The 20,911-nt window shown below is 40.3% G+C and overlaps 1 protein-coding gene across 3 annotated transcripts in view; it reads right to left on the bottom strand.

Moving 5' to 3' along the window:
* Positions 1 to 20,911, bottom strand: part of PLEKHA7 (pleckstrin homology domain containing A7) — a 142,277-nt gene that overhangs the window by 98,509 nt on the left and 22,857 nt on the right. The window lies entirely within an intron of this gene.

The raw sequence follows: 20,911 nt of genomic DNA, 5'->3' as shown, positions 1-20,911 counted from the left end.
GCCGCGCAGGCGGAGGAAGCGACTGGCCGCCTCCAGCAGCAGCAGCCCGGCTCTGGCAGCCGCCCAGGAGGCAGCACAACTTATTGCCAATGCCGCAAATCCCTCCCATCGGCTAACGAGAAGCGGGACTGCGGGTGGAAGGCGATTTCAGCCCGCGACGAGGATTTCCTTGGAAATGCATGAGAGCCGTGACCTTGAGCACAGCGACAGTCAATCCTTTTAAAATTCTCACTTAAACCTACGATGCACACGGTTGTTTTATAAGCACCGTCAGAATGCATTTCTGCACTTTACAGGAGTATTAAAAAGCACATGGAGCTTTCCTCTGCTAATAAAGCACCATGCTACCCTTTCAAACACGGGAAGGCAGGAGGGGAGGATCAGAGCTGGGATTTCGAGCAACATTACTTCAGCTACTGAATAGAGAAATGAAATTATCTGCCTGCACTCCTGCAGGATTTAACTACAGTTTAAATCAAGGAAATATCAAAAGCAACATTTCTTTTGATATCAAGTACAATGACGAGTTACATGAAAGTTCATTCTGTGCATGCCTTCCTCAGGAAGGGGAAAGACATTTACCAAGCAGGAAGGCACGTGAGCGGCCGGGCAGCATGGCCAATGTCAAACATAACCATGGGGTTATTTACCTGCACTGCTGAGCACAAAGCAGGGGTACGGTGCTCTCATGTGAAGACTCGCTTCCTTTTAGCGGAATAGTAACTAGAACAGATGTAAAATGCATTTCATTACCTGTTCCGCCCCCACTGGAGAACATTAAAATGGGTAATTTAACTCACCCACATGTTATTTATGTTTTGTCTCTCAGCTTTGGAAGACGGTCGAATTGATTTCACTTGGCTTATTGCAAGTTTCTAATCAGTATCTCAGCCATGAGGAAACCCGTGCAAAACTTTGTCACTAACTTCAGATAACTTCTAACACTTGACTTAAAATAATGGAAACTTGTTCTTTCATCTTTAATGCACCTTAAAGTAACTCCAACCTCGCTGAGACGCTCTGTTACTGATTTGGAACACTCAGCTGTTCCCATAGTCTGAACAGCACTGTGATGTTTCACCTTACTAGGTGTTGAGGTATAAAAAAGGGCACTTTTATTTTGCAACATGATATCAACGTTTCAAATGGAGATGAAACAGTAGGGGAAAAACAAACAGGAGCAGAAACCAGAAAACACATAACAAGGAGTTGGTGCTCAACAAAGTGGGAATGCTGATTAATTAACAATCACACAGAGATCTATCAAGTAGCTGACTGTTCCCAACACAGGAATCCACCACCAGCTGGTGACTGTGCTCACACAAATAGCACAGGCCGCTGCTTCGGGCACCAATTCCTCAAGTACCATAAAAGTGCCAGAACAGCACAAGCACAGCAAGGTTTGCCCACAGAAGTACGTTTTTTATAAGCCTAATGGATACACGTGCAGGCTGCTGGACACATCACTTAGCAGTTTTTATACCTCTCCCTGCTGTACAGAAGAAACTACACAAGGCAGGTCAAGCACAAATGATGCCCGCTATCAGCTGAACTTCTACAAATAGGCTTGAAAAATGGCTATCAGAAATATTATGTCTCTATGGAGCAAGAATTCCAAAACCCACTGCTATCATAACCCACACGGGCTGTGGGATAAGGCCACACAAGATGTCCTGCTACATTCAGACACAGCAGCAACCTCATATATGTGTCCCTAAAGCACCTTGGTCTCCATCTTGTATATTCACGCACCTTTTATCTGGTGCCTGCTTAGCAGCAATCAGCATTAGCACATTCATCCAGTAATTCTCATCTCAGAAGGGTTTTCCTTAGTCCCAGCCAGGATTTTGGGGGCTCCCATTTGATTTGCCAGCTTAGTGTCAAGTCAGCAGATTGCAGGCTTATAAATCAGGGCCTGCTTCTGACTTGCCACACCATTCTGCAAAAATCACTTAGTAACCTTAACGCCTGGCTTATCCACATAACAAGGAAAATACTGGCTGACAGCAGAGGAATGATGCGAGGTTACATTTTTTTGTAATTAAGTATTGAAATCCTTTGATTAAAGATTTATGAAGGGATAATACGGCTGTAGTATTTGAGGGAAAGGATGTGTGGGAATATTCAGAAGAGAGCCTTCTTTTTGTCTCCTGCTCCTAGCTCTAACAAAACAGAAGCCTTCTTGGTCTGAAATTTCAATTTAGATATAAAAGCCACTTACTTTTTAAGATGTGGTATAAACAATACAGTTTTTAAATGGGTAAAGAGCATTAAGTAGCATTTAAAGATGAGAATATCTAAGCTGACAATATGCAAACGAAATCTGAATTTAAAGTGAACTTTACAGACACAGAATCCTTCACCTGTAAGCATCGTAACTGGAAACAGGAAAGGAACGTGAGGCACAGGATGGAAGAGGGATGGGAAAATCTGGTAAGGACCACAGAGAAAACCCCCACAGAGGGCTACTCGACATTATCAGGTGCCCCTGTCACTTCTTCACATGTGCCACTGGGCTATAGCTGGGACTCACCTCCATTTGTCAGCAATCACCATGAAGGAGACAAAAAGCTTTCCTTCCAAATGCGGTTCTGTTTGTCTGCATTTGGTGCCCGTACTTTAGTACCCATAAACAAACTTCTGAAAAACCCAGCACATTTGGGTTGTTTGGCATAGCATGCCACATTGTACTTAAAGGCTTTGCTGGAACAAAACTAAACAAGAAAAGCAAGTATAAGGCATCAGATTTGTAAGTTCCAGAACTTACAATGACCTTACTACTTGAAAGCAACTGACCTGTTAGCTGTTACACCATTTATCCATGCTAGATGAAAATGGATGCCGTAGAGGAACTGCAGCAATTGCTTGAAAGACTGGAGAGAAGTACTAAATACAATTATTTTTTTAAACAACAAATTAAAAAGGTTCAGTATTTCAGAGAAGTAACATTCTTGGTAAACTAATGGAAAATAAGTTTAATGTAAAAAGGCAGATTGAAGGAGAAACAGAAACTAACCTCATTATTGGAATCTAAATTAACTTCATAAAATCTAGATCATAAGCTCCATCAAACCTAGGCACACTGCAGACAGTTACGTGATGATATATCAAAATGCATATAAAATGTTAGTATTCATTAAAAAATAAAATGAAGTGCTGTGCAGAATTTATTGTAAAATCAATACCATAAAGCAGTAATTTACTCCTATATTTTATATTTGATATTTTCCCTGTCTGAAAAGAGATACTCCAGACACTAAAATAAGGGGGAAAAAAAGGATACAGAAAATGTAGGGAAAAAAACTACATGGAGTTTGAAAATAAGTGATCCATACAAAGAAAGTATTAGACAAAATACATCCAACATAATGAAAGGTACCTAGAAGACATAATGGTGTTTTGATTGTTTTTTTTTTTATCTCACATAGAAAACATATTAATAGGGACACATACAATAGCACTGTAGAAGAACGGCAAATCTGTAACTGATGGAGAACACTATCACCAAAATCCCAAAATTCAAGAGTCAAAGACTAATTGTGTGTTCACACAGAAAATGAAAGTATCCAGAGGTGGTAAATGGTAAAAACATAGGAAGCAAAGAGGATTTGAAAAGAACTTGAGAGAAAATGTCCATCTGAGAAATCAGTGTCTAACGCAGTTGCTGAAGGATGGCTTTCTCTCTTTTCAGCAGCAGGACACTAGGTTCAATGATAATACATCTCTGGCTTTGTAACTCATCATTGGAATGACTGAAGGTTCTTTCACTTTAGTTTCTGAAGAAAACTGTAACAATGTAATGATTACTGTCACTAGAGAAGGTGCAGAAAAGGCAGGCTTCTTGTTATTTTCAAGTAGGTTACATCAGGAAAAATAGAGAAAAGCATGCAACCTCTAAAAGAAAAAAGGCAGCATTTGAGGAGATGCTTGCATTCAGGCCTCAATTAAACTGAGCTTTTCAAAGCAAAATACACATCCACCTACCTCCTTTCAGGTACTCCTTTAGCCATCCACCTAATACCGTGTTCCCTGCCCACTTTCAGTAGCTTCCCACTCCTCCAGCCCCTCTTTCCCTCCTCTCTGTTACCTCCAGGAACTATTTCCAACACAGTGCCTTTCTGTTAAAAGCAGCTTCACATCACGTGGGAGGCACTACCCACAAAGGCCTACTGACAAGCTTGTTAAGCTCAGCATCCCATTTGGCCTACATAAAGATGGCTGTCTGTTACCCATCCTCAGCCTCCATTGGCATTCCATCATCACAGTAAGATCCTCAAATAGAAGTGAGTATAGGAACGTCTAAGAGTAATCAACGGCTGACTGCACAACTAAGAGTGCACATTTTACAAAGAAATGGGAGTTTCTCCACAGTTTCTCCATATGATCCCTTTCCTATACTGCCGTGTCCTGCACAACCTCCACAGCTCTGACAGATTCCAGTTCCACATCAAGGGAAAAATAAAAAAATAAAAAAATACATCTCCTGACAAGGATTCTATTTATGTAATTCTTATACCCCCTGCCTGCTCTGCCTGGCTCTACTTCATGACTAGTACTTGAAAGCACCCCTTTCTGGCTTTGAGCCCCAAGTGAGGTGCCACAGCAACTACCTTGCCTCTTCCACTCTCCTCAGATGGTGTCACTCCCCACTTTCAAGTAGCTTAACGCTCCATTCCATCTACTCTCCCTTAGATACTCAAGAACCCAGACCTTTCCTCTGGCTTCCCACGTTAAGACTGCCATCATTCTGCTATCGTCACATCCTGCAGGGCCTCCAGACTCAAGTTACAGCAGGCTGTGCCACAGTGGCTCACCAAGCACGACAGAAAACAACACAGGGCAGCTGGAGGGCCATGTGCTCTCACAATTACCCATGACAGCAAGTACAGGAAGTGCATGAGCTAGAGCTGCAATATTCATCTAGATTTCAGATAACCGACGTATGATCTTCCACTGTTCAGCAAGCGTTCAGGAGGAAGCCAAACAACTCTTCACTGTGACCAAAGGTCCCCAATGAGCCACTGACCCATAAGCAAATCAACACGGCCAGCATCCTGCCCATCAACATCCACTAAGAGAAAAAAGGTAGCACATGGGTCATGGCAACCTCCACTCTCAGTACAAGCTGAAGAGAGCACAGACCAGACAAAAATGACTTGGAGGTACTGGTGGATGGCAAGCTGGACATGAGCCAGCAATGAACACAGCCCTGAAAACCAACCATATCCTGGGCAGCATCAAAAGAAGCGTGGCCAGCAGGGTGAGGGAGGTGATCCTGCCCCTCTGCTCCACGCTGCTGAGACCTCACCTGGAGTACTGCATCTAGATGTGGAGTCTTCAGTGCAGGAGAAACACAGACCTGTTGGAGTGCATCCAGAAGAGAGACACAAAATTGATCCAAGGAATGGAACATCTCCCCTGTGAGGACAGGCTGAAAGAACTGTGTCTGTTCAGTGCGGAGAAGAGAAGGCTCTGGGGAGACCTGAGGCCTTTCAAGTATATGAAGGGGGACCATAAGAAAGAAAGAGACAGGCTCTTTAGCAAGGCCTGTTGTGACAGGACAAGGTGAAATGGTTTCAAACTAAAAGAGTGGAAATTTAGATTGGATATAAGGAAAAACTATTTGTACAATAAAGGTGGTGAGGCACTGAAACAGGATGCCCAGAGAGATAGCGGATGCCATATCCTGGAGACATTGAAGGTCAGGCTGGATGGGGCTCTGAGTACCTGATGTAGCTGTAGGTGTCCCTATTTATTACAGGGATTATGTCCCTATTTATTACAGGGATTAGATGACCTTTAAGGGTCCCTTCCAATTCAAATGACTATCCTCTGTGTTGGAGGAATTGAAAGCTACTCAGAGTTGGGCAAGGCAGAACTATAGCAGTGCAAACCCATAAACACAAGAAGAAATTTGCTACTTTTCCAAGTCCCATGTTCTTAGCCAGGCTGTTCTGCCCTGCAGCTGGCTAGATCAGTCCACACCAATTTGCAGGATAAACAAGAAAATCACCTCTTGTCAACAATAAAACACTGGGATGTCTTCTGGAACAGAAGATGAATATCTAGGCTGTAAAAGAACCTAGAGCAAGTAGTGAAACCTCACATTTGCAGATTCACTGGGTGTGACACTGACTGGACTAAGCACCCTCCTTGTGACCTTGCCCTCCCCTCCAACGGCAATGCCAGCTGAAACCAGAGCTGCAGGTAACTTGCGGCTGGAAACTATTAGCTTTGGGGCTTAACCTGAGCATTACCCACAGACGGGTATACATAGATGTTATTCCACACCTGTGTACAGCTTGCATCACATGTCTTGGAATTGTAAGCTACTAGTGAGCTCTGGAGGGATGTTCTCATCCTCAGCATTATAGGAAGTGCTGCCCTTCCTCAGCCCAAACCACCCCCACGACCTTTACTCTGGGTATGGAGTAAACATGTCATCTAGCCACACTGCCAGGCTCGTTCCCAGCAACCTTTCACCTGCTGGTAGACTACAGCAGTGACTACCATTGCAGGAAAGCAATAGGTCAGGAAAGCAATAGGTGCACAACAGTAGGCACCAATGACAGCATTTCACCAGTCAGAGCTGCTTGCCTGGCTTTGGATGGGGTAGCTGAAGGACAGAGCTGCAGCTCTTCCCAGCACTGCAGCGCTCACAGCACCCAAGGGCAGTGCTGCACTGCGCCGAGCTCAGGGCGCATCGAGCAGCCTGGCACAGGGAGGCTGCAGCAGGGCTGGGGAGCGTGCCAGCATCCTACTGGCCAGGAACTGGGGAGAGAGTTCCAAAACAAATCAAGCCAAAACAAAACACACACACACAAAAAAATTCACAACCCTAAAGCAGCCCCAAACAAACCAGAATCCCAGCCAGTTCCTCAGAGAACTTTATCTAATTGGCCAACGTGTGCAAGACTTCCCTATAGTTCTACATAGGAAAATATTTAAGACATGTACCAGGTACTGACTGCCTCCAGATACTATTTGGGCAAGATAGATCCATTTTCTGGGAACTACATTTATAAATAGAAGAGTATAAATCTCATGTGCTGCAGAATTACCATGTATTCCACACTGTTCAAGGAGAGTTACAGAGTCATTGCTGTACAGCAGAATTCAAGATCCCTAAAACTGAAATACCTCTTCTGAACAACCACCAAAACCATAAATACATTTTTGAAGACATTTCTGTATACAAAAAAATAAATAAGTGCAGGGCCTGAAATGGGATTATCTTGCTTAAAAATAAATTATATGAGATAGAGACAAAAAAAATTACTTCCAGGTGAAATCACTGACCAAAAAATAAGCAACGTAACTGAACTTAGATTTTCTTTGGCAGACACAAATTCTATAGGAATACATTTTTGATAAAAGCTAGCAGGAAATGTGATATTTCATTCAACACGGATGCACACAAACTGTATCAGAGTGATAAAATACAGTCACCAGGAACATACGTACGAGGCGGAATGCTGGTATTATAGCAATTTTAAAAATAACTCTGCATTTAGAAGACAGCTCTGGGTTTCTCTCTCTCATGACCCTAACAAATCTCGATTTAATTGAGCTACCAGAATGCAGTAAGTTCCCTGGTAGAACAGATCCTACTCTCATTAATATCAACCAAGCAGATGCTTACTTAACAGCATCCAAGCCTCGCTTTGCTGCCTCTGGGTGAAGACCCAGAGTAGGGAGTGTGCACATGTAGGGCTACAAATAAAGCAGGTAGAGACTATTTTTGGTCTTCAGCATAAATAAGACAAAGTCTATCGAATGGGAGAACTGTCACTGTGTCCTTTTGGATTTGATTTTTTTTGAACTCTAAGGCATTTTATGGTAACAGCCCTGATATCTATGAGGAACACATTCATACTAACAGATCAACTGTAGCTAATGCCTTGACAATTGCTCAGATCAAATACCAGCTTATAGAATAGTGATGCAGATAGAAATCAAACATTCATTTCATTTTCAAGTCCAGTTTGTAGAATTCAATATGGCTCTAAAGAGCAGGAGTGAAAAAAATAAAAATGGAGAGTGTACAAACTGCTGAGGTCAGTGACAAATGAAAGCCATTCCAAAATAAGCCTTCCTAATTAAGGCTTCTAAGCCAGAGCTGGCTTGCATTCAGTTAATTTCACTGTTACCAGTCTTGAAATACTGATATATACTGAAATACTCTTGATAAAACATTTTTAGTATTGACTTCAACATATTAAAACCAGTTGAAGGTCACTGTGAGGATGAAAAAAATAAAGCATCAGACATAGGAAGGATGGCAACATCATCCTTAAGGCTACAAAATTATTTTGAGAACTTCATATTTAAATCAGTTCGAAGTTAAGTGATGATAATCTTACTGTATTGTAATCTGAGCACTTGAAAAGAAAGAAATCACATTCATCTGTCAGTCATTGGGTTCTATCCACTGAATTCTACCTTTTTGTCCCCAGAGGAACACCTGGACTACCAGAAGCAGAGAAGATGCCTTTCGCTTATGAGACAGAAACATTGAGCAGTAGTTTTAATCAAGCTTACGTCACCCAATCTCCTTGAAGGAATATTTAATTGCTTAATTAGACAGATGGCACTTTCAATTGTACTTGTATTTTTTCATTGCACTGAAGAACTTTAATTCGCTTAGCCCAACTTTTACTTTTGCTTGGTCAACACGTGTCACCACATGGCAGTTCAGCTGTATAAACTCAATTATTTCAATCCACTGTATTCTCTAAAATTTGGATATTCATACGACTATTTCTGAACAGCCAGTTGTTTAAAATCAACATTCCATACTGGTATCAGAACTTTTTCAATTCTGGCATATCCTTTGCTCTGTCACTTTAATCTCCAAAAAAAAGTAATGCTAGTGAATCCTTTAAATTCTGTTATTTTCTTATCACACACAATCTTGAAACTGAAGAAATGAAACTGAAGTATGAAATAATGAAGTATACAATACATATTTTAATCACAGTCACGCTGTTAAAGACTAAACAGTCTGCACAGAACTCCAAAAGATCACTGAGATCTATGGAAACCCCAAACACAAGCAAGCAAACTTCCAAACTTGGGTGGCAGTGTGCAAGAGAAGAGGGCCACATGTTTTCCAAGAACACAGAAGACACTCCTTCGCAAAACAAAGCACATAACTAGGACGTACCTTAAACCACACACAAACATCCCAGATGCAAATTAATATCACTGATTGTATTTTGACACAACTTCAAGTTGTAAGCAAGAATCTATTTTTGCAGACATCTGAATCATCTGAAGTGCTTCACCAGAAAAGCTTTACTTTTCCTAAGAAAAAATGCATAAGTAAACTCAAACCTGGAAAATCTATCACCATTACAAGGCAAGGCAAGACTTCATTTGTAACTGAACTTCTGACTGCCAAAGCAACCTAATCACTTTGGATTACAAGGCATTACAAACACTTCCACTCTTCATCCTCCTAACAAAACATATTCAAACGTTTTGAAATAATGACAATATTTATTCACTTTGATAAGAATTAATCATCAATTTGAAAACAAAGTCCACAATGACCAAGAAATGATCCTACCTTTCTTGTCAGATCCTTCACAAACATGGAATGCAAGCACTGGGAGAGAGGTGGTGCTAACAGTCTGTTCCAGGAGTAGCCAGCATCCACTGACACAGTAGCTTTGCTAAATTATTCCAGATAACAGCATTCAACTTCCAAGCAGGTATTCTAACCACAAAACAAACTTTGACAAACATGGTACCGAATCAACACAGCACATTTAAAGCTGCAGGGCTAGCAAGAATTTGGTACAAAACGCTTAATGTTGTCTGAGGCATTTTAGTACCCAAAAGCAGGAGAAAATAGAAGGTTTCAAAAGAACCACTGCAATCTCTTTGCAAGGAACCAGCACCAAAACAAACCTAAGACAATACTTTTTCATAGAAGCGTTTACAGACCATCAGCTTCAGTCAGTCATTAACCTTTCTCATGATTAAATCCCAGGCATTCCTAAGTATTCAAAAACGAAGTGCAGTCACAGGCTTCTCCTCTCCCCATTTGCTGAAAGATTCATTAACTCCATCAGTCCCTCCTCTCCTTCTGCCTAGCGAAGGAAGGGAGATGAGCACAGCAGAACACCCACCTCCCACTGTCAGTATTTCCTCCTACCAGGCAGCAGGGAGAGGGCACAAAAAGAGGACTCTGGTTTGTACACCAGTGTCAGAACTTTAAACTGGCTGAAGAGAAATAAAAGGAAATCAGCTCACGTGATGCAACTTATAAAGCTCTGTGCACTTGGTATTAGTCCATTTTGCACTGATGGCATTACCTCTCACTCCTGGCGATGCCCAAATATGACCACATCCAGTGTATGCTTCAAGACAAAGGCAATCGATTTCAATACCAAAGCTATTAACTGGGATATAATATTGTAATAATTCCTAGAAACAGGAAGCCAACGTTTTAACAGAACTGCATTATTTGAATTTGTTATGTTAGTCCTTACTCAACAATTTTGGATGCTCTGATGACAGCAGCTTTGCAAAATTCTATTTGAGAACAATCACTTTCTGTGTTTCCTCCCATCTAGAAGAAGCTAATCACCTTGTTATATGAAGCAAAATTAATTATTATCCTTGAAAAAAATAGCCCTCCTCAGACTAATTAAACCAAGCAGAGCAGAAATAGTTACTGCAGGAATGATTTTAAGGGAAGGCCTTACAAAACTGGATTCCTTTTGGGGATGGGTGGATTACATCTGTAAACTTGTCCTCGGATATATGAATTAAAAACCATCTCTTCTGCTTTGCAAAATAGTACATTTATTAAAAGAACCTTGAAACGTTCCAATGATCACTTATTTAAAGTAACTGAGTTATCAGGAGTTGCTCTGCTCTTTTTCTTAAAGCTGCCTTCAAAGTACTGCTCATCACAGGATGACTTCTGGTCCAACCACTCCAACCTGTTGAGAACTTTTCTGTAACAAACTTCCTCAAGAACCAACCAAAAATCTCACTGTAACTGCTCCCGGTAATGAAGTCATTTGGTCTCAATAATACCCCATGTTAAAATAATTATCTAACATCTTATGCTAATTTAAGTAGGCCACACTGTTTCTATTAGATTTGCCTTAAAGCTCTTCCTAATATATCTAGCTGCAAGAAAAGGTTTGGTTTGTTTTTCCTCTAAAACGTTGTTCATGTAAAATTATATATTATGCAACCCACATTCTTTAAGAGCTTCAACACAGCGTCTGCCAGCTCTGTTGAAGTCCAGAAGATGCATTACGTACATAACATCAATTTTGTTATGCAGCTGATACACAGAGAAGCCTTTGTGAAAATGCCACGGTTTATGACTGCACAGCAGAAATGCCTCCCATACTTGGAGCAGAAGGGGAGGGGGGAGGCACTGCGGAGCTGCTAAGAGTTTACTCTCATGGCTGAAATGCTCTTTGTAGCTCCCGTGACCCTTGTTGTTCCATGCCTTTGTAGTTGGGCTGCGCTCAAAGGAGCAATGCGTGAGGCATGGCAGAAAGTCAAGGAGGTCTCTCTTTATATATACACTGTATTTACATACAGCTCACATTTTACAAAAGAAGGTTTCGACTGAAACAAAATACAACATAAAAAAGGCAAAACCAGCACGTTCTATTATTGAGGGATGCAATAAAAAAACATTTGGAAAACTACAAGCCTTCTGCTACCTTTCCAGGTCACATATACATGTGAGAAATTAAACTTTTCCCCAAGCTTTTATTCTACTCATCACCTCAGGATCACAACCTACAAAGCTGAGAAATGCTCCCATTACTTCTTATTTACCTAATGGATGAGAAATGAAAATACATGCAAAGAAGTGCTCTGGAAATAAATGCCAGGCAACCACCTCTACTGAAACCTAACTAACAAGGAGTCCTAGCAAAGTGACAGTCCCTTCTACCTCAGTGCTTGCTTTTAATCGCTTTACATTTAATTGCAGGTGCCCACAAAATTTAAAAGCTAATACCAATCTCTGCTTAATACAAAATATTTTAAGCTGAAATCATCACATTAGTTAACAGTAGCTTAGCCTCGCTTTGAAATAATATTTACATAATGTTACAACAGCAAACATGTCCCAGACATTCCTAGGGGTACATTAAAAATAGAAACAAGCACGTACAAGGCTTAGAGCAACATCAGGGAAGCCCCTGCCTGGCAGCTGTGCAGCGCTGACAAACGTTCATTCTTCTATTTTATCCAGAACTATCACTAATTACCTGTACAACCTGACACCCGTTCCCACGTTGTGCAATCTCACAAACTGCACGAGGCAGATGGCAATGAATTTTTCCCCTACAGTCCCCAACGACATGCGACTGCTGGCAGAAGCACACAGCATTTGCACATCACTTTCCAGTTCTAAGAGTAAATAGTTGATAAACATCCTACAAAGACCACACAGAACAGGACCACCTCTGCCTCAAACAAACACACATTCTTTTCCCCCATGTATTTAACAAGTTAAAGATCCCAAACTTACTTCAAGGTCACTCTATGCAACCTGAAGGGTTTTCTCCCTTAAAAAGGAGAAAAAAGACAGATTAGTCTTTAGACTAGAACAGTGAAAAAAGCAATATACTACAACAGCTGATACAATTACAGGTTAATAGAAATGAACCTTGAACAGTGGCACTTGTGTTACTTGTGATGTCATTTAAACAAAATAGGAGGAGATTACACATAGTATGCATGCGATGATTACTGGACTGTTACGACATCTGAAAGTGAATGTACAGAAAGAAAGAAGCCAAAGCAGTTTCAGCATGCTAAGCTGCTTTTCTGCACAGAGAAAAGGTATGAAGCCACACAAAGCTTTCACACATTTTAGACTTTTGGCAAAGAAAGAATGTTTGTGTAAGAAGCTCAGTCTGAAATCACAATGGCTCTAGAGGTATTTGAAGACAAAAAGAACTCAAATTGACTTTTCTAGACCAAGAAAACACTTCCCTCACGTGTGGCACATCTGGTCCTACAGAGCAATTACAGATGGAATATCAGGGACTGTGCAAACCCTTATTCTCTAAGATCACACAATACACAAGAACCACAGTGTAGAAGCAGTAACAGATTTCCTCATGATGGCAGCACAAACCATTCTGATGCAGCACTAAATGACAACACCCATTGTTCTCCATGCAATGCAGGGAAATCTGAGCTGCTCCAGAAAAAGAAGTTACTATTATTTTTTTCTGCCTCTACATCAGCGTTCCTACACAACTTTATGGAATCATCTTTGACTCCCAGGATTACATAGGAGAATCACACTGCTTCACACATAGAACTGGTCAAGAAACAGGAGATTCCACACTAATGAGTGCTTAGACAAGTGATAATTAATGCAACTACCCTATATGTCTAATTGGATTTTGTACCATTTGTATCCTTCATTTTGTAAAGTCAGTGACAACTGCAGAATCCATGCAGTTGAGGCATCACCAAAGGTCCACAAAGAATGACTTGCCATTATGTTCTGTCTTTTCTAAGAGGCTCTACATTGCAAGCAGGATGATACTGTGACTTCAAAGGCTCCGTAATTTCCTTACAAGTAGCAGTAATTTAAAAACTGCTTATAAGGATTCTGAAAATCTTGCTTCTTCTATTTTTGACCTTCCACACGATACAAAGGACAAGTATCTACGACAAAGAGAAAGCTAACTACATAACTTTTTAAGCTGTCAAATCTAAATTCCATCTACACTTGCATAGATTTTGGTGTACAAATAAATTATATCAATTAAGTCTGTGTTGATTAAGAACAGGTTTGAGATAAAAAAAAAAAATGACCAAGCTTGGAAAGACTTTGCTTAAAGACTATCAATAGTGCATTCACACTTTCCAGATTATCCTGGAAGCAAGGAATTGCCATCCACCTCCAACAGCCCATCACCTCACTATTTAAAATGTCTTTGATGTCTCCCTCACAACACGCCATGGCAGTTGCACTCACAGTTGTTCCATGGCCAAGTTCCAACAAAATCAAAGTTTTTGATAATGGTTCAGTAGAACATAAGGTAACCCAGACTACAGACAGACCAGGTTAGAAAGAGCCTACAGAATACTGTTAAGCTGGTTGCAGCAAGGCGACAGTTAAATCCCAGAGGAGAAGAGGCAGACAAGTAAGAACAAGAGTCAAAACCTGAGAGCAGTGCCATTGCTGTTTCCTACTCAACTCCATGAGTTTCGTACCTGTCTGTGCCTTTAAAAGTGCACCAAGCCTCACCACTTGTTTCTCTGTGATAACACCACATAGAAAATAAACATCAAAAGTGTATTTTGCTTTATTACATATTCACTTTGACCATCTCTGCTTAAATATATACCTGAATACTTATCACACAATTTGCAGTTTTACACTATCTCTGATTAGTCACCAACTACTTAAAGGAAGCAATCTTAAGACTTTATCAAACTGAAGATAAACTAGCACACACCCTATTTCTAGACGTTAATAAAGACTGAAAGAACAAACATTTAAAGTGAAAGGAAAGAGGGGGGGAAAAAAAAAATATCAGTCTGCTTTAGGCAAAAAAGCAGCTGACAGAAACACAAATGAAAGCTTTAACCCACGCAGTCCGAAAGGCTGCGTTAGTCCCAGAAGAAGCTTAACTTGCAGTATGTATTGGAATACAGCAGAACTGCACAACTTGGCATTCCTGGACACACCAAGGGAATGTTCCTGCATGTGGACATAAAAGCCAAAAGCAGCAGTGAGTGACTAAGTTTCCTTAACCATAACTTGGCAATTCTACCTCCACTACGGTAAGAAGCAAGGTTAACACCAATTTTCTCAAATCAGACTCAGATTACAGTGAGTGAAAAGATCGACTGTATCTTAATTTGAGGGTTCGCAGTAAGATTAAAGCAAACCAGCAGCATCCTTGGTTTTTAAGCAATAGACTCACTGTACAGCAAACAGACACCACATCAAAGATGAAGTCGCTTTAAAGTCTAAATCTCCTGAACATTTATTGTTTCTAATAGAATTATTATTGCTCCACAAACCTTCCATTCTCTTCCTTCTGGCAAAGACACAGGCAGAGTTTTACCACATCGTCTCTGCTAGCAGGATTTTTCAAATGAGCAGCAAAGATTGGGACCAGCTGGAGCTCCAGAAAAGGATTGCCTCATTACTAGAGCCAATAAACAGAATACACCAGAGGAAAAAGCCAAGTTCTTTATCTAAAGTAAGAGGTGTAACAGATTTTTCAACCTAGTACACTTGTGTGTACTAAAGCATAGTAAAAATAAGAGTGCTGAAATAATTTACTGTCTTTTGCTCCTTTAAGTGAAATTTGGTGAAAGAAACACGATGAAGTCCACTGAAGTCATATGAAGAAATTCCCCAGATGTTATTAGAAAACATGAATTCTGCTGTTTTCAGCATTTTTTCAAATGTGTAATGAAATTGTCGTGGCCACAATGTGATAGAAAGCCTAAAACCATCAAAAGAAGCAAGTGGAACTGCATGACAATCTGTCATATTAGGGGGGAAAAAAATCAAAAAAGAGGTACGTATGGCAAGACAAACTTTCTTTTCCAAATTATTTTTCACTCCAGACTCATCTCTCATTGTTTTAATTTAGCAGATTTTTTTTTTTTTTTAATAGAAACTTTCTTCAGTTATCAAAGTTTCAACATTTAGGGCATAATTCATCAAACACAACTTGAAGCAAAAGCAATTCGCAGGCTTGAAAAAGCAAGTATAACATCCAAACTCAGATCCAAAGCGTGAGCTAGCAGCTGAAAGCAGAGATAATACCTGCTGTTCACCTGACAGTGAGCTGTTCAGTAAGCAGAGGATCCCAAGCATGAGCCACCATCAGAACATGGCAGTGAAAAAGATAAACTTCAATGCCCACATGCACTGTGACATGTAATTCCAGGAAAAAAAAAAAATACAAAAAAGGGAAATATTTTAAACAGACCTGTTTCAAAATGACTTCATCAAGCATATCACACATCAGATTTACAGAATTTCTGTATCTGGAGCAAAGATCAGGACAAATCAAGCAGCCTGTCATTTACAACGGCTAGGGCACATTGTTCTATAGAACATAGCAGAAGGCAGAAGATGCTGAGCTGAAGCAAGGCCAGCCAGCATGTGACCCAGTGACTGGTGAGAGCCCTGCAAGGCCCTGATGGCTGGGGCATGTCACTGTGCAGCCATGGCTGTGCTGCATTTGGCTCAGAACTGGAGCTGCTGGCTTGTGCTGTGCCACAAGGGTACATGAGCTAGGCTGCCGTGCAACCCAGTGCACACTGCAGACAGGCATCAACACATACCTCAAGCAGCCTCTCGTTTGGTAGGGTGTAGGGCTGTTCTGTTTACAAACAAACCAACACAAATGCCAGAGAAGGGAAAGGTGCCCACATCAAACAACAGGGATGGCCAACAGATAGTGGATTGCCACTAGTTAGTACCAGGCAGAATCTAAAACAGCATTCCCAAAATTTCTTCATTCCCAACACAATCTGATAGGTACAGGAAATAATAATTCTAAAATGGAATATACTAGAGGATGTTGGATTCCAGTTAACTGCTACATCAAAGAAAATCACCTGCTCACTGCTGCTAAGGAGATTTTTGTTTTCGTAGGTAGCACTGTGATAACTACCTTTACATATATTACAGCAGTAAAGGACTATCACATAAAACAATATTGCAACATACTCTGTTAATATAAGGAAGTTAAAGGAATGCTTAATTTAGCTACCTTCATCTTTTTTTCAGATGGATCTTCTACTATTTCTTTGTCATTTTAAGTACATCTCTTCAAAAATTTGTCAGTTTATCCATTTCCATAATAATGCAATGCAGTGGAATTTATTTATTTTTTTAACTCAAAACTATTTTAAAACCTCACACCACCACTTACTATAGCAGTAGAGTGACAAATTAAGCTACTCCAGCTCCAAAACGTTTGGCAAAGTTCACTCCTTTACAAACTCAGAGAACCTACTTTCTTCTGAATCAAGAATATGCAAAAGAAGTCTGCGGTATCTGAGAAGCTAACCTGCTACAGTTAGCTATGCTAAACACAAACTAAGATTTAACTCTGTTTTTTTTTGTGTTGATTTTTTTTCCTTAACTGCCCTTTAAATGAGCAGTGAGTGAGAGATAACAAAGCATTACAGCAGAGCAAGAGGGCAGCAAAACCTTAAGACTTCAAGTCACATTTTGCTGGGAAAAGAATACGGCTTTCCCAAGACATGAAGGCATTAGATTGTGTAATACTTTAAAAAGAAGAAAAAACTCCTTAGATTCTGAAAACAATTCCTTTAAGTCCACAATAGCCTGTTACACTTGAGTTTTTGTTCCACTACTTAAAACTTCCAAGAAAGCTCTAACTGGACAGTGACTATTTCTTGGGTTAAGAGTTCACAACTTCCCACTCTTCAGCCCCCAGATTTTCATTTGTGACTCTAACATGGCTATGGATTTGCTATAGCATCACTGACAATAATGGAGTTCAGAAACAGTAGTTTGATTTAAAAAAATATATATATATAATTTTTTTGTAAGCTTAAATGTCTAATTACAAATACTTTAGCACATACATGTCTCTCTAAGGGAGCTCTTTATCATTCTTCAAACATATACAACAGTCTTTTAGAGAAAAGCATTCATCTGTGTTTGTCAAATGTGCTAAATTCCTTACTTGCATTATTTTATACAAGCAAGCTGAGACAGAATAGCACAGCACTCTGCTCCAGTGCAGTAAGATGCTGAAATTCAGATGTCTGTACGGTATGGTTGTTTATTGTGCTTTCTTATAGCCATACTTCACAAACAAAGAACTAAAGAGGAACTCTATGCAAGAACTGACCAAAAACCAAGGTTATCAAGTCTTCTACAATTCTACAAAATACAGTTTTAAGCAACACAAGAGCACTAGAGGACACTGCTGCCATTTAGAGGGCTCTTGGCAGGCTGGAAAATATGTTGATAGAAACCTCACACCATACAACAACGGCAAATGAAGATTCCTGTAGCTGAGAAGGAATAAACCCTTGCAGCAGTAATGGTGGAAGGCTGGCTGGGAAGAAGCCTTGCAAAATGGTCTTAGGGGTCCTGGTGAAGAGGCTGAACACTATTTATGTAACACTGTCATGGGATGATAATAGCAGGGTGGCAAAGTCTTCGGTTGCAGCAAATGAGAAGCAGTCCAAATGCAGCAGCCATTGACACAGAAGGGAAGGAAAAGAGCTGCTTACCTTTGGAAGGCCTCAGGCAGGCAGGGGTCTCCAGCAAGAGATACCCTCCACTCCACTGCCAACCCTTAAATGAGGGCAGGAAAGGGATGGATCCTGGCTCCACCCTTTCTGGTCACTGAATTACATTGCATACACGAGCTCCCCTGGGTTGGCCCTGCCTTTTCACCAGGTGCTCCATCACTGCTTCAGGCCATCACTTAGCATTTGCACTGCAATTTATTACATAATTTTCATTCCTTATCTTGACGTCTCCTCTACATTACAGCATAGAAACGCAGAAGACATGCAAGCAAACAAACACAACCGCCTATCCTCCTGAATTTTCTAACACAAGCAGTATCAGGAAAGTGGGCAGAAAGGGAAAGATGACCTTTAGCTAAAAAACATCACTTAGTACACCAAAATAAGCTGGCTCACTGATGAGGAAAAGCTCTTGCAGAAAAGCATAGGCTAACAAAAACCATTACAGGAGCCTCACCATGCTCTGTAGACTAAAAGTTCCTTGTCCCTATCATCCCCAGAAAACAGGTCTGTCAGAAACCAGTTTGAACAAGGATCAGCCTCTGTAGTTTCCAAAAGGACCTTCCTCACACACAAAGCTCTGTTGGTGCTTCAGCTGCAGTCTCTAGAATAAGAGCATACTAACACACTCCACTATTTTCAAGGAGCTCAATGTTCCTGCTTGGAATAAGGATGAAGCTTCCATAAAGAGAGAAAAGCAAAAGTAAAATTACACTATTAATGTTCAATTATCTACCCAAGAGAGGTGCAAACAGCGAGCTCTCTGAAACATGAAGATTTGTAAGGTGCTTCCACTTTTAAAAAGACACTATGTTCCTCTAAAACCAGCTGGGATAAAAGTTTTTATTACACTTTATTTCAGTATGTTCTCTCCTCCACGCCTCAAGAATGCCTGCAAATCCTGTATATAACCCTACACAACTCCATTCTACAGATTCATCAAGAAATTTTCCTGGCTTAAACCTATATTCTCCAAAGCATATTAAAAAACATTAATCCTTATGCTCTGCTCAACTGCCATTTGTAAAAGTATATTTTTGTTTAAATCAAAACAAATTTGTTTCTATGATTTTATCCTTTCTTTCTGAACTATTTTTGTAATATCAAAAATCCCAGCTCCTCATTAAAAAAGGGAGGCACCCAGCATCACAATCTTGCATTAATTACAATCTGATATTTCTAGCAAGGAAGAAATGCCATATAGATTACATGGTCAGCTCATCTTTAGGAAATCTATCTTTTCCATAAAAAAAAAAAAAAACCAAAATACCCTTACATAAACAGTGCCCTTCTATTTACACAATTGATACCACAGAGCTTAAATCTGTAATCATCTCTCAGTGGTTATCATGCCATAATCACCTCCTCGTGTTAACTAAATAGTTTCTTTCTCAAAATAAAATTATTACCAACTCTCCCCCCACATACACAAAATCAGATACATCGTCCAATGCACCTCTTAACAAATATTACGATAAGATTTCTTATCTAACAGTAACATTAAAGTCACAAATCCTATGCTATTTGTTCGATTTCATTGAGTAATAGGAGTAGGTCAGCATCCAAATTCATCACCTTAATTTAGAAATATGAGTTTGTTTGCCATCTATGAAGCCAATTTTGCAGCTAGTCAATACCACAAAGACCAATAAACCCAACAACAGGCTTCTGACACCATTGCAAATAACACCACATTAGCATAGGAAGCAGACTGCAGCAGATCACAAATTAGCTGCAATTTTCAACCTGGCTACATAAAACATTTAAAGCACAAAAAGCAATTCATGCTACTTACTCAGACGAATCGCTTCAATTTGCTCACCAGGAGCTATATGCAGTCAGGCAATCCTTCTGCTTCCAGGGATATGCAGCAGCGTGCCGCCTGTAACTTGGTTTTGGCCACAGATTCTTGGACAACACTACTGGAGCACAACCCCATATTCTACCTTAGCAGAAATGTCATCTCTTGAGGAGTAGGAAAGCCATGCCATCTTGCAGGTTGGGCTCTCATTCCTCACATCTTTAGAGCCAAGCTGGTCGTTTTTGAAGCTGTTAGGCAACACATTTTGTTAAATGTCACATCAAGTACATTCCATACAGCGGAATGTACGTGGTGTCCCTGCACAAACCACATCCTCCCACCACAGCTGGAGATTTCAAAGTTCCTTTGTATTTATTGTTTGGAATAAAGGGACAAAATACCCCACTTTCACCAAAGTAACTCTCCACACACCAGAACAACTGTTTGGCATTTTGCAAAGATTTTGAAAAAGAAATCTCAAAGGGTAGCTAGAAAACAAACACCAGGCACTAACACTCGTCTACAGGAAAGTCCATGTGCCACAGCTGTCACTCAGTGAGCTGGGTGTCTACGCATCCTCACACAAACCAGTCTCTACAAGTGCTACTTTAAGGCCTAAACTATGTTGAAACCATGAATGTTTGTATTCGAAACGGCACAACACATCCATTATCTGAAAGTATTTGTGAAGTGCCCATTTTAAAAACCAAAGCTTAAAACTATTCTGATATAGCTTAAACATAGCTATCATTTAACAAACTGCTAGTTCTTCTTGTCTCTGCCAAGGATTTTTGGCATACTAATTTCATTTCAAAGTTCACATGAAATCCACAGTAA

Source organism: Lagopus leucura, unplaced genomic scaffold (assembly GCF_019238085.1).
Source record: "Lagopus leucura isolate 7727_CA_CO unplaced genomic scaffold, USGS_WTPT01 Super-Scaffold_100033, whole genome shotgun sequence".
Lineage (NCBI taxonomy): Eukaryota > Metazoa > Chordata > Aves > Galliformes > Phasianidae > Lagopus > Lagopus leucura.
This window is presented reverse-complemented; position numbering and strand designations above follow the sequence as displayed.